Source organism: Larus michahellis, unplaced genomic scaffold, assembly GCF_964199755.1.
Source record: "Larus michahellis unplaced genomic scaffold, bLarMic1.1 SCAFFOLD_119, whole genome shotgun sequence".
Lineage (NCBI taxonomy): Eukaryota > Metazoa > Chordata > Aves > Charadriiformes > Laridae > Larus > Larus michahellis.
In genome coordinates this window covers 160,733-173,096 of record NW_027435979.1, presented here as the reverse complement: position 1 = coordinate 173,096, position 12,364 = coordinate 160,733, and positions in this window count along the sequence as shown.

The window sequence follows — 12,364 nt, the reverse complement described above, 5'->3', positions numbered from 1 at the left end:
CATTTTCCGGTAGGGCCGCGTCTCTGGCCACAGCTCCCACGCCCGAAGAGCCAGGAGGGAAAGCCGTGCCTCGTTGGAAAGCTCTTTGGCAGCCGCTCGCGTGGCCCCACAGCCCGTGGGGCTGCGGGCTTTGCGGCGGCCGTCAGCCTCGGCGCCACCGGCGCCCACCTGGCGCTGCCGCGCCAGCCTGCGAAGCATTTTCCAGTAGGGCCGCGGCTCTGGCCACAGCTCCCACACCCAAAGAGCCAGGAGGGAAAGCCACGCCTCATTGGAAAGCTCTTTGGCAGCCGCTTGCGTGGCCCTACAGCCCGTGGGGCTGCGGGCTTTGCGGCGGCCGTCAGCCTCGGCGCCACCGGCGCCCACCTGGCGCCGCTGCGCCAGCCCCCGAAGCATTTTCCGTTGGGGCCGCTGCTCTGGCCACAGCTCCCATGCCCGAAGAGCCAGGACAGAAAGCCGTGCCTCGTTGGAAAGCACTTTGGCAGCCGCTCGCGTGGCCCCACAGCCCGTGGGGCTGCGGGCTTTGCGGCGGGCGTCAGCCTCGGCGCCACCGGCACCCACCTGGCGCCGCCGCGCCAGCCCCTGAAGCATTTTCCGGTAGGGCCGCGGCTCTGGCCACAGCTCCCATGCCCGAAGAGCCAGGAGGGAAAGCCGTGCCTCGTTGGAAAGCTCTTTGGCAGCCGCTCGCGTGGCCCCACAGCCCGTGGGGCTGCGGGCTTTGCGGCGGGCGTCAGCCTCGGCGCCACCGGCACCCACCTGGCGCCGCTGCGCCAGCCCCTGAAGCATTTTCCGGTAGGGCCGCGGCTCTGGCCACAGCTCCCACGCCCGAAGAGCCAGGAGGGAAAGCCGTGCCTCGTTGGAAAGCTCTTTGGCAGCCGCTCGCGTGGCCCCACAGCCCGTGGGGCTGCGGGCTTTGCGGCGGCCGTCAGCCTCGGCGCCACCGGCGCCCACCTGGCGCCCCCGCGCCAGCCTGCGAAGCATTTTCCGGTAGGGCCGCATCTCTGGCCACAGCTCCCACGCCCGAAGAGCCAGGAGGGAAAGCCGTGCCTCGTTGGAAAGCTCTTTGGCAGCCGCTCGCGTGGCCCCACAGCCCGTGGGGCTGCGGGCTTTGCGGCGGCCGTCAGCCTCGGTACCACCGGCGCCCACGTGTCGCCGCCGCGCCAGCCCCCAAAGCATTTTCCGGTAGGGCCACGGCTCTGGCCACAGCTCCCACGCCCGAAGAGCCAGGAGGGAAAGCCGTGCCTCATTGGAAAGCTCTTTGGAAGCCGCTCGCGTGGCCCCACAGCCCGTGGGGCTGCGGGCTTTGCGGCGGCCGTCAGCCTCGGCGCCACCGGCGCCCACCTGGCGCCGCCGCGCCAGCCTGTGAATCATTTTCCGGTAGGGCCGCGGCTCTGGCCACAGCTCCCACGCCCGAAGAGCCAGGAGGGAAAGCCGTGCCTCGTTGGAAAGCTCTTTGGCAGCCGCTCGCGTGGCCCCACAGCCCGTGGGGCTGCGTGCTTTCCGGCGGCCGTCAGCCTCGGCGCCACCGGCGCCCACCTGGCGCTGCCGCGCCAGCCTGCGAAGCATTTTCCAGTAGGGCCGCGGCTCTGGCCACAGCTCCCACACCCAAAGAGCCAGGAGGGAAAGCCATGCCTCATTGGAAAGCTCTTTGGCAGCCGCTTGCGTGGCCCTACAGCCCGTGGGGCTGCGGGCTTTGCGGCGGCCGTCAGCCTCGGCGCCACCGGCGCCCACCTGGCGCCGCCGCGCCAGCCCCCGAAGCATTTTCCGTTGGGGCCGCTGCTCTGGCCACAGCTCCCATGCCCGAAGAGCCAGGACAGAAAGCCGTGCCTCGTTGGAAAGCACTTTGGCAGCCGCTCGCGTGGCCCCACAGCCCGTGGGGCTGCGGGCTTTGCGGCGGGCGTCAGCCTCGGCGCCACCGGCACCCACCTGGCGCCGCCGCGCCAGCCCCTGAAGCATTTTCCGGTAGGGCCGCGGCTCTGGCCACAGCTCCCACGCCCGAAGAGCCAGGAGGGAAAGCCGTGCCTCGTTGGAAAGCTCTTTGGCAGCCGCTCGCGTGGCCCCACAGCCCGTGGGGCTGCGGGCTTTGCGGCGGCCGTCAGCCTCGGCGCCACCGGTGCCCACCTGGCGCCGCCGCGCCAGCCTGCGAAGCATTTTCCGGTAGGGCCGCGGCTCTGGCCACAGCTCCCACGCCCGAAGAGCCAGGAGGGAAAGCCGTGCCTCGTTGGAAAGCTCTTTGGCAGCCGCTCGCGTGGCCCCACAGCCCGTGGGGCTGCGGGCTTTGCGGCGGCCGTCAGCCTCGGCGCCACCGGCGCCCACGTGGCGCCCCCGCGCCAGCCTGCGAAGCATTTTCCGGTAGGGCTGCGGCTCTGGCCACAGCTCCCACGCCCGAAGAGCCAGGAGGGAAAGCCGTGCCTCGTTGCAAAGCTCTTTGGCAGCCGCTCGCGTGGCCCCACAGCCCGTGGGGCTGCGGGCTTTGCGGCGGCCGTCAGCCTCGGCGCCACCGGCGCCCACCTGGCGCCGCCGCGCCAGCCCCCGAAGCATTTTCCGGTAGGGCCGCGTCTCTGGCCACAGCTCCCACGCCCGAAGAGCCAGGACAGAAAGCCGTGCCTCGTTGGAAAGCTCTTTGGCAGCCGCTCGCGTGGCCCCACAGCCCGTGGGGCTGCGGGCTTTGCGGCGGCCATCAGCCTCGGCGCCACCGACGCCCAACTGGCGCCACTGCGCCAGCCTGCGAAGCATTTTCCAGTAGGCCGCGTCTCTGGCCACAGCTCCCACGCCCGAAGAGCCAGGAGGGAAAGCCGTGCCTCGTTGCAAAGCTCTTTGGCAGCCGCTCGCGTGGCCCCAAAGCCCGTGCGGCTGCGGGCTTTCCGGCGGCCGTCAGCCTCGGCGCCACCGGCGCCCACCTGGCGCCGCCGTGCCAGCCTACGAAGCATTTTCCGGTAGGGCCGCGTCTCTGGCCACAGCTCCCACGCCCGAAGAGCCAGGAGGGAAAGCCGTGCCTCGTTGGAAAGCTCTTTGGCAGCCGCTCGCGTGGCCCCACAGCCCATGGGGCTGCCGGCTTTGCGGCGGACGTCAGCCTCGGCGCCACCGGCGCCCACCTGGCGCCGCCGCGCCAGCCCCCGAAGCATTTTCCGGTAGGGCCGCGGCTCTGGCCACAGCTCCCACGCCCGAAGAGCCAGGAGGGAAAGCCGTGCCTCGTTGGAAAGCTCTTTGGCAGCCGCTCGCGTGGCCCCACAGCCCGTGGGGCTGCGGGCTTTGCAGCGGCCGTCAGCCTCGGCGCCACCGGCGCCCACCTGGCGCCGCCGCGCTAGCCCCCGAAGCATTTTCCGGTAGGGCCGCGGCTCTGGCCACAGCTCCCACGCCCGAAGAGCCAGGAGGGAAAGCCGTGCCTCGTTGGAAAGCTCTTTGGCAGCCGCTCGCGTGGCCCCACAGCCCGTGGGGCTGCGGGCTTTCCGGCGGCCGTCAGCCTCGGCGCCACCGGCGCCCACCTGGCGCCGTCGCGCCAGCCCCCGAAGCATTTTCCGGTAGGGCCGCGGCTCTGGCCACAGCTCCCACGCCCGAAGAGCCAGGACAGAAAGCCGTGCCTCGTTGGAAAGCACTTTGGCAGCCGCTCGCGTGGCCCCACAGCCCGTGGGGCTGCGGGCTTTGCGGCGGGCGTCAGCCTCGGCGCCACCGGCACCCACCTGGCGCCGCTGCGCCAGCCCCTGAAGCATTTTCCGGTAGGGCCGCGTCTCTGGCCACAGCTCCCACGCCCGAAGAGCCAGGAGGGAAAGCCGTGCCTCGTTGGAAAGCTCTTTGGCAGCCGCTCGCGTGGCCCCACAGCCCGTGGGGCTGCGGGCTTTGCGGCGGCCGTCAGCCTCGGCGCCACCGGCGCCCACCTGGCGCTGCCGCGCCAGCCTGCGAAGCATTTTCCAGTAGGGCCGCGGCTCTGGCCACAGCTCCCACACCCAAAGAGCCAGGAGGGAAAGCCATGCCTCATTGGAAAGCTCTTTGGCAGCCGCTTGCGTGGCCCTACAGCCCGTGGGGCTGCGGGCTTTGCGGCGGCCGTCAGCCTCGGCGCCACCGGCGCCCACCTGGCGCCGCTGCGCCAGCCCCCGAAGCATTTTCCGTTGGGGCCGCTGCTCTGGCCACAGCTCCCATGCCCGAAGAGCCAGGACAGAAAGCCGTGCCTCGTTGGAAAGCACTTTGGCAGCCGCTCGCGTGGCCCCACAGCCCGTGGGGCTGCGGGCTTTGCGGCGGGCGTCAGCCTCGGCGCCACCGGCACCCACCTGGCGCCGCCGCGCCAGCCCCTGAAGCATTTTCCGGTAGGGCCGCGGCTCTGGCCACAGCTCCCATGCCCGAAGAGCCAGGAGGGAAAGCCGTGCCTCGTTGGAAAGCTCTTTGGCAGCCGCTCGCGTGGCCCCACAGCCCGTGGGGCTGCGGGCTTTGCGGCGGGCGTCAGCCTCGGCGCCACCGGCACCCACCTGGCGCCGCTGCGCCAGCCCCTGAAGCATTTTCCGGTAGGGCCGCGGCTCTGGCCACAGCTCCCACGCCCGAAGAGCCAGGAGGGAAAGCCGTGCCTCGTTGGAAAGCTCTTTGGCAGCCGCTCGCGTGGCCCCACAGCCCGTGGGGCTGCGGGCTTTGCGGCGGCCGTCAGCCTCGGCGCCACCGGCGCCCACCTGGCGCCCCCGCGCCAGCCTGCGAAGCATTTTCCGGTAGGGCCGCATCTCTGGCCACAGCTCCCACGCCCGAAGAGCCAGGAGGGAAAGCCGTGCCTCGTTGGAAAGCTCTTTGGCAGCCGCTCGCGTGGCCCCACAGCCCGTGGGGCTGCGGGCTTTGCGGCGGCCGTCAGCCTCGGTACCACCGGCGCCCACGTGTCGCCGCCGCGCCAGCCCCCAAAGCATTTTCCGGTAGGGCCACGGCTCTGGCCACAGCTCCCACGCCCGAAGAGCCAGGAGGGAAAGCCGTGCCTCATTGGAAAGCTCTTTGGAAGCCGCTCGCGTGGCCCCACAGCCCGTGGGGCTGCGGGCTTTGCGGCGGCCGTCAGCCTCGGCGCCACCGGCGCCCACCTGGCGCCGCCGCGCCAGCCTGTGAATCATTTTCCGGTAGGGCCGCGGCTCTGGCCACAGCTCCCACGCCCGAAGAGCCAGGAGGGAAAGCCGTGCCTCGTTGGAAAGCTCTTTGGCAGCCGCTCGCGTGGCCCCACAGCCCGTGGGGCTGCGTGCTTTCCGGCGGCCGTCAGCCTCGGCGCCACCGGCGCCCACCTGGCGCTGCCGCGCCAGCCTGCGAAGCATTTTCCAGTAGGGCCGCGGCTCTGGCCACAGCTCCCACACCCAAAGAGCCAGGAGGGAAAGCCATGCCTCATTGGAAAGCTCTTTGGCAGCCGCTTGCGTGGCCCTACAGCCCGTGGGGCTGCGGGCTTTGCGGCGGCCGTCAGCCTCGGCGCCACCGGCGCCCACCTGGCGCCGCCGCGCCAGCCCCCGAAGCATTTTCCGTTGGGGCCGCTGCTCTGGCCACAGCTCCCATGCCCGAAGAGCCAGGACAGAAAGCCGTGCCTCGTTGGAAAGCACTTTGGCAGCCGCTCGCGTGGCCCCACAGCCCGTGGGGCTGCGGGCTTTGCGGCGGGCGTCAGCCTCGGCGCCACCGGCACACACCTGGCGCCGCCGCGCCAGCCCCTGAAGCATTTTCCGGTAGGGCCGCGGCTCTGGCCACAGCTCCCACGCCCGAAGAGCCAGGAGGGAAAGCCGTGCCTCGTTGGAAAGCTCTTTGGCAGCCGCTCGCGTGGCCCCACAGCCCGTGGGGCTGCGGGCTTTGCGGCGGCCGTCAGCCTCGGCGCCACCGGTGCCCACCTGGCGCCGCCGCGCCAGCCTGCGAAGCATTTTCCGGTAGGGCCGCGGCTCTGGCCACAGCTCCCACGCCCGAAGAGCCAGGAGGGAAAGCCGTGCCTCGTTGGAAAGCTCTTTGGCAGCCGCTCGCGTGGCCCCACAGCCCGTGGGGCTGCGGGCTTTGCGGCGGCCGTCAGCCTCGGCGCCACCGGCGCCCACGTGGCGCCCCCGCGCCAGCCTGCGAAGCATTTTCCGGTAGGGCTGCGGCTCTGGCCACAGCTCCCACGCCCGAAGAGCCAGGAGGGAAAGCCGTGCCTCGTTGCAAAGCTCTTTGGCAGCCGCTCGCGTGGCCCCACAGCCCGTGGGGCTGCGGGCTTTGCGGCGGCCGTCAGCCTCGGCGCCACCGGCGCCCACCTGGCGCCGCCGCGCCAGCCTGTGAATCATTTTCCGGTAGGGCCGCGGCTCTGGCCACAGCTCCCACGCCCGAAGAGCCAGGACAGAAAGCCGTGCCTCGTTGGAAAGCTCTTTGGCAGCCGCTCGCGTGGCCCCACAGCCCGTGGGGCTGCGGGCTTTCCGGCGGCCGTCAGCCTCGGCGCCACCGGCGCCCACCTGGCGCTGCCGCGCCAGCCTGCGAAGCATTTTCCAGTAGGGCCGCGGCTCTGGCCACAGCTCCCACACCCAAAGAGCCAGGAGGGAAAGCCGTGCCTCATTGGAAAGCTCTTTGGCAGCCGCTCGCGTGGCCCCACAGCCCGTGGGGCTGCGGTCTTTGCGGCGGCCGTCAGCCTCGGCGCCACCGGCGCCCACCTGGCGCCGCCGCGCCAGCCTGTGAAGCATTTTCCGGTAGGGCCGCGGCTCTGGCCACAGCTCCCACGCCCGAAGAGCCAGGACAGAAAGCCGTGCCTCGTTGGAAAGCACTTTGGCAGCCGCTCGCGTGGCCCCACAGCCCGTGGGGCTGCGGGCTTTGCGGCGGGCGTCAGCCTCGGCGCCACCGGCACCCACCTGGCGCCGTCGCGCCAGCCCCTGAAGCATTTTCCGGTAGGGCCGCGGCTCTGGCCACAGCTCCCACGCCCGAAGAGCCAGGAGGGAAAGCCGTGCCTCGTTGGAAAGCTCTTTGGCAGCCGCTCGCGTGGCCCCACAGCCCGTGGGGCTGCGGGCTTTGCGGCGGCCGTCAGCCTCGGCGCCACCGGCGCCCACCTGGCGCCGCTGCGCCAGCCTGCGAAGCATTTTCCAGTAGGGCCGCGTCTCTGGCCACAGCTCCCACGCCCGAAGAGCCAGGAGGGAAAGCCGTGCCTCATTGGAAAGCTCTTTGGCAGCCGCTCGCGTGGCCCCACAGCCCGTGGGGCTGCGTGCTTTGCGGCGGCCGTCAGCCTCGGCGCCACCGGCGCCCACGTGGCGCCGCCGCGCCAGCCTGCGAAGCATTTTCCGGTAGGGCCGCATCTCTGGCCACAGCTCCCACGCCCGAAGAGCCAGGAGGGAAAGCCGTGCCTCGTTGGAAAGCTCTTTGGCAGCCGCTCGCGTGGCACCACAGCCCGTGGGGCTGCGGGCTTTGCGGCGGCCGTCAGCCTCGGTACCACCGGCGCCCACGTGGCGCCGCCGCGCCAGCCCCCGAAGCATTTTCCGGTAGGGCCACGGATCTGGCCACAGCTCCCACGCCGGAAGAGCCAGGAGGGAAAGCCGTGCCTCATTGGAAAGCTCTTTGGCAGCCGCTCGCGTGGCCCCACAGCCCGTGGGGCTGCGGGCTTTGCGGCGGCCGTCAGCCTCGGCGCCACCGGTGCCCACCTGGCGCCGCCGCGCCAGCCTGTGAAGCATTTTCCAGTAGGGCCGCGGCTCTGGCCACAGCTCCCACGCCCGAAGAGCCAGGAGGGAAAGCCGTGCCTCGTTGGAAAGCTCTTTGGCAGCCGCTCGCGTGGCCCCACAGCCCGTGGGGCTGCGGGCTTTGCGGCGGCCGTCAGCCTCGGCGCCACCGGCGCCCACCTGGCGCCGCCGCGCCAGCCCCCGAAGCATTTTCCGGTAGGGCCGCGTCTCTGGCCACAGCTCCCACGCCCGAAGAGCCAGGAGGGAAAGCCGTGCCTCGTTGGAAAGCTCTTTGGCAGCCGCTCGCGTGGCCCCACAGCCCGTGGGGCTGCGGGCTTTCCGGCGGCCGTCAGCCTCGGCGCCACCGGCGCCCACCTGGCGCCGCCGCGCCAGCCTGTGAAGCATTTTCCGGTAGGGCCGCGGCTCTGGCCACAGCTCCCACGCCCGAAGAGCCAGGAGGGAAAGCCGTGCCTCGTTGGAAAGCTCTTTGGCAGCCGCTCGCGTGGCCCCAGAGCCCGTGGGGCTGCGGGCTTTGCGGTGGCCATCAGCCTCGGCGCCACCGACGCCCACCTGGCGCCGCTGCGCCAGGTGGCGAAGCATTTTCCAGTAGGGCCGCGGCTCTGGCCACAGCTCCCACGCCCGAAGAGCCAGGAGGGAAAGCCGTGCCTCGTTGCAAAGCTCTTTGGCAGCCGCTCGCGTGGCCCCAAAGCCCGTGCGGCTGCGAGCTTTCCGGCGGCCGTCAGCCTCGGCGCCACCGGCACCTATGTGGCACCGCCGCGCCGGCCTGCGAAGCATTTTCCGGTAGGGCCGAGGCTCTGGCCACAGCTCCCACGCCCGAAGAGCCAGGAGGGAAAGCCGTGCCTCGTTGGAAAGCTCTTTGGCAGCCGCTCGCGTGGCCCCACAGCCCGTGGGGCTGCGGGCTTTGCGGCGGCCGTCAGCCTCGGCGCCAACGGCGCCCACCTGGCGCCGCCGCGCCAGCCCCCGAAGCATTTTCCGGTAGGGCCGCGGCTCTGGCCACAGCTCCCACGCCCGAAGAGCCAGGAGGGAAAGCCGTGCCTCGTTGGAAAGCTCTTTGGCAGCCGCTCGCGTGGCCCCACAGCCCGTGGGGCTGCGGGCTTTGCGGCGGCCGTCAGCCTCGGCGCAACCGGCGCCTACCTGGCGCCGCTGCGCCAGCCCCCGAAGCATTTTCCGGTAGGGCCGCGGCTGTGGCCACAGCTCCCACGCCCGAAGAGCCAGGAGGGAAAGCCGTGCCTCGTCGCAAAGCTCTTTGGCAGCCGCTCGCGTGGCCCCACAGCCCGTGGGGCTGCGGGCTTTCCGGCGGCCGTCAGCCTCGGCGCCACCGGCGCCCACCTGGCGCTGCCGCGCCAGCCCCCGAAGCATTTTCCAGTAGGGCCGCGGCTCTGGCCACAGCTCCCACACCCAAAGAGCCAGGAGGGAAAGCCGTGCCTCATTGGAAAGCTCTTTGGCAGCCGCTCGCGTGGCCCCACAGCCCGTGGGGCTGCGGGCTTTGCGGCGGCCGTCAGCCCCGGCGCCACCGGCGCCCACCTGGCGCCACCGCGCCAGCCTGCGAAGCATTTTCCGGTAGGTCCGCGTCTCTGGCCACAGCTCCCACGCCCGAAGAGCCAGGAGGGAAAGCCGTGCCTCGTTGGAAAGCTCTTTGGCAGCCGCTCGCGTGGCCCCACAGCCCGTGGGGCTGCGGGCTTTGCGGCGGCCATCAGCCTCGGCGCCACCGACGCCCACCTGGCGCCGCTGCGCCAGCCTGCGAAGCATTTTCCAGTAGGGCCGCGGCTCTGGCCACAGCTCCCACGCCCGAAGAGCCAGGAGGGAAAGCCGTGCCTCGTTGGAAAGCTCTTTGGCAGCCGCTCGCGTGGCCCCAAAGCCCGTGCGGCTGCGGGTTTTCCGGCGGCCGTCAGCCTCGGCGCCACCGGCGCCTATGTGGCACCGCCGCGCCGGCCTGCGAAGCATTTTCCAGTAGGGCCGCGTCTCTGGCCACAGCTCCCACGCCCGAAGAGCCAGGAGGGAAAGCCGTGCCTCGTTGGAAAGCTCTTTGGCAGCCGCTTGCGTGGCCCCACAGCCCGTGGGGCTGCGGGCTTTGCGGCGGCCGTCAGCCTCGGCGCCACCGGCGCCCACCTGGCGCCGCTGCGCCAGCCTGCGAAGCATTTTCCAGTAGGGCCGCGGCTCTGGCCACAGCTCCCACGCCCGAAGAGCCAGGAGGGAAAGCCGTGCCTCATTGGAAAGCTCTTTGGCAGCCGCTCGCGTGGCACCACAGCCCGTGGGGCTGCGGGCTTTGCGGCGGCCGTCAGCCTCGGCGCCACCGGCGCCCACCTGGCGCCGCCGCGCCAGCTCCCGAAGCATTTTGCGGTAGGGCCGCATCTCTGGCCACAGCTCCCACGCCCGAAGAGCCAGGAGGGAAAGCCGTGCCTCGTTGGGAAGCTCTTTGGCAGCCGCTCGCGTGGCCCCACAGCCCGTGGGGCTGCGGGCTTTGCGGCGGCCGTCAGCCTCGGCGCCACCGACGCCCACCTGGCGCCGCCGCGCCAGCCCCCGAAGCATTTTCCGGTAGGGCCGCGGCTCTGGCCACAGCTCCCACGCCCAAAGAGCCAGGAGGGAAAGCCGTGCCTCATTGGAAAGCTCTTTGGCAGCCGCTCGCGTGGCCCCACAGCCCGTGGGGCTGCGGGCTTTGCGGCGGCCGTCAGCCTCGGCGCCACCGGCGCCCACCTGGCGCCGCCGCGCCAGCCTGCGAAGCATTTTCCGGTAGGGCCGCATCTCTGGCCACAGCTCCCACGCCCGAAGAGCCAGGAGGGAAAGCCGTGCCTCGTTGGAAAGCTCTTTGGCAGCCGCTCGCGTGGCCCCACAGCCCGTGGGGCTGCGGGCTTTGCGGCGGCCGTCAGCCTCGGTGCCACCGGCGCCCACCTGGCGCCGCCGCGCCAGCCCACGAAGCATTTTCCGGTAGGGCCACAGATCTGGCCACAGCTCCCACGCCCGAAGAGCCAGGAGGGAAAGCCGTGCCTCATTGGAAAGCTCTTTGGCAGCCGCTCGCGTGGCCCCACAGCCCGTGGGGCTGCGGGCTTTCCGGCGGCCGTCAGCCTCGGCGCCACCGGTGCCCACCTGGCGCCGCCGCGCCAGCCTGTGAAGCATTTTCCAGTAGGGCCGCGGCTCTGGCCACAGCTCCCACGCCCGAAGAGCCAGGAGGGAAAGCCGTGCCTCGTTGGAAAGCTCTTTGGCAGCCGCTCGCGTGGCCCCACAGCCCGTGGGGCTGCGGGCTTTGCGGCGGCCGTCAGCCTCGGCGCCACCGGCGCCCACCTGGCGCCGCCGCGCCAGCCCCCGAAGCATTTTCCGGTAGGGCCGCGTCTCTGGCCACAGCTCCCACGCCCGCAGAGCCAGGAGGGAAAGCCGTGCCTCGTTGGAAAGCTCTTTGGCAGCCGCTCGCGTGGCCCCACAGCCCGTGGGGCTGCGGGCTTTCCGGCGGCCGTCAGCCTCGGCGCCACCGGCGCCCACCTGGCGCCGCCGCGCCAGCCTGTGAATCATTTTCCGGTAGGGCCGCGGCTCTGGCCACAGCTCCCACGCCCGAAGAGCCAGGAGGGAAAGCCGTGCCTCGTTGGAAAGCTCTTTGGCAGCCGCTCGCGTGGCCCCAGAGCCCGTGGGGCTGCGGGCTTTGCGGTGGCCATCAGCCTCGGCGCCACCGACGCCCACCTGGCGCCGCTGCGCCAGGTGGCGAAGCATTTTCCAGTAGGGCCGCGGCTCTGGCCACAGCTCCCACGCCCGAAGAGCCAGGAGGGAAAGCCGTGCCTCGTTGCAAAGCTCTTTGGCAGCCGCTCGCGTGGCCCCAAAGCCCGTGCGGCTGCGAGCTTTCCGGCGGCCGTCAGCCTCGGCGCCACCGGCACCTATGTGGCACCGCCGCGCCGGCCTGCGAAGCATTTTCCGGTAGGGCCGCGGCTCTGGCCACAGCTCCCACGCCCGAAGAGCCAGGAGGGAAAGCCGTGCCTCATTGGAAAGCTCTTTGGCAGCCGCTCGCGTGGCCCCACAGCCCGTGGGGCTGCGGGCTTTGCGGCGGCCGTCAGCCCCGGCGCCACCGGCGCCCACCTGGCGCCGCCGCGCCAGCCTGCGAAGCATTTTCCGGTAGGTCCGCGTCTCTGGCCACAGCTCCCACGCCCGAAGAGCCAGGAGGGAAAGCCGTGCCTCGTTGGAAAGCTCTTTGGCAGCCGCTCGCGTGGCCCCACAGCCCGTGGGGCTGCGGGCTTTGCGGCGGCCATCAGCCTCGGCGCCACCGACGCCCACCTGGCGCCGCTGCGCCAGCCTGCGAAGCATTTTCCAGTAGGGCCGCGGCTCTGGCCACAGCTCCCACGCCCGAAGAGCCAGGAGGGAAAGCCGTGCCTCGTTGCAAAGCTCTTTGGCAGCCGCTCGCGTGGCCCCAAAGCCCGTGCGGCTGCGGGTTTTCCGGCGGCCGTCAGCCTCGGCGCCACCGGCGCCTATGTGGCACCGCCGCGCCGGCCTGCGAAGCATTTTCCAGTAGGGCCGCGTCTCTGGCCACAGCTCCCACGCCCGAAGAGCCAGGAGGGAAAGCCGTGCCTCGTTGGAAAGCTCTTTGGCAGCCGCTCGCGTGGCCCCACAGCCCGTGGGGCTGCGGGCTTTGCGGCGGCCGTCAGCCTCGGCGCCACCGGCGCCCACCTGGCGCCGCTGCGCCAGCCTGCGAAGCATTTTCCAGTAGGGCCGCGGCTCTGGCCACAGCTCCCACGCCCGAAGAGCCAGGAGGGAAAGCCGTGCCTCATTGGAAA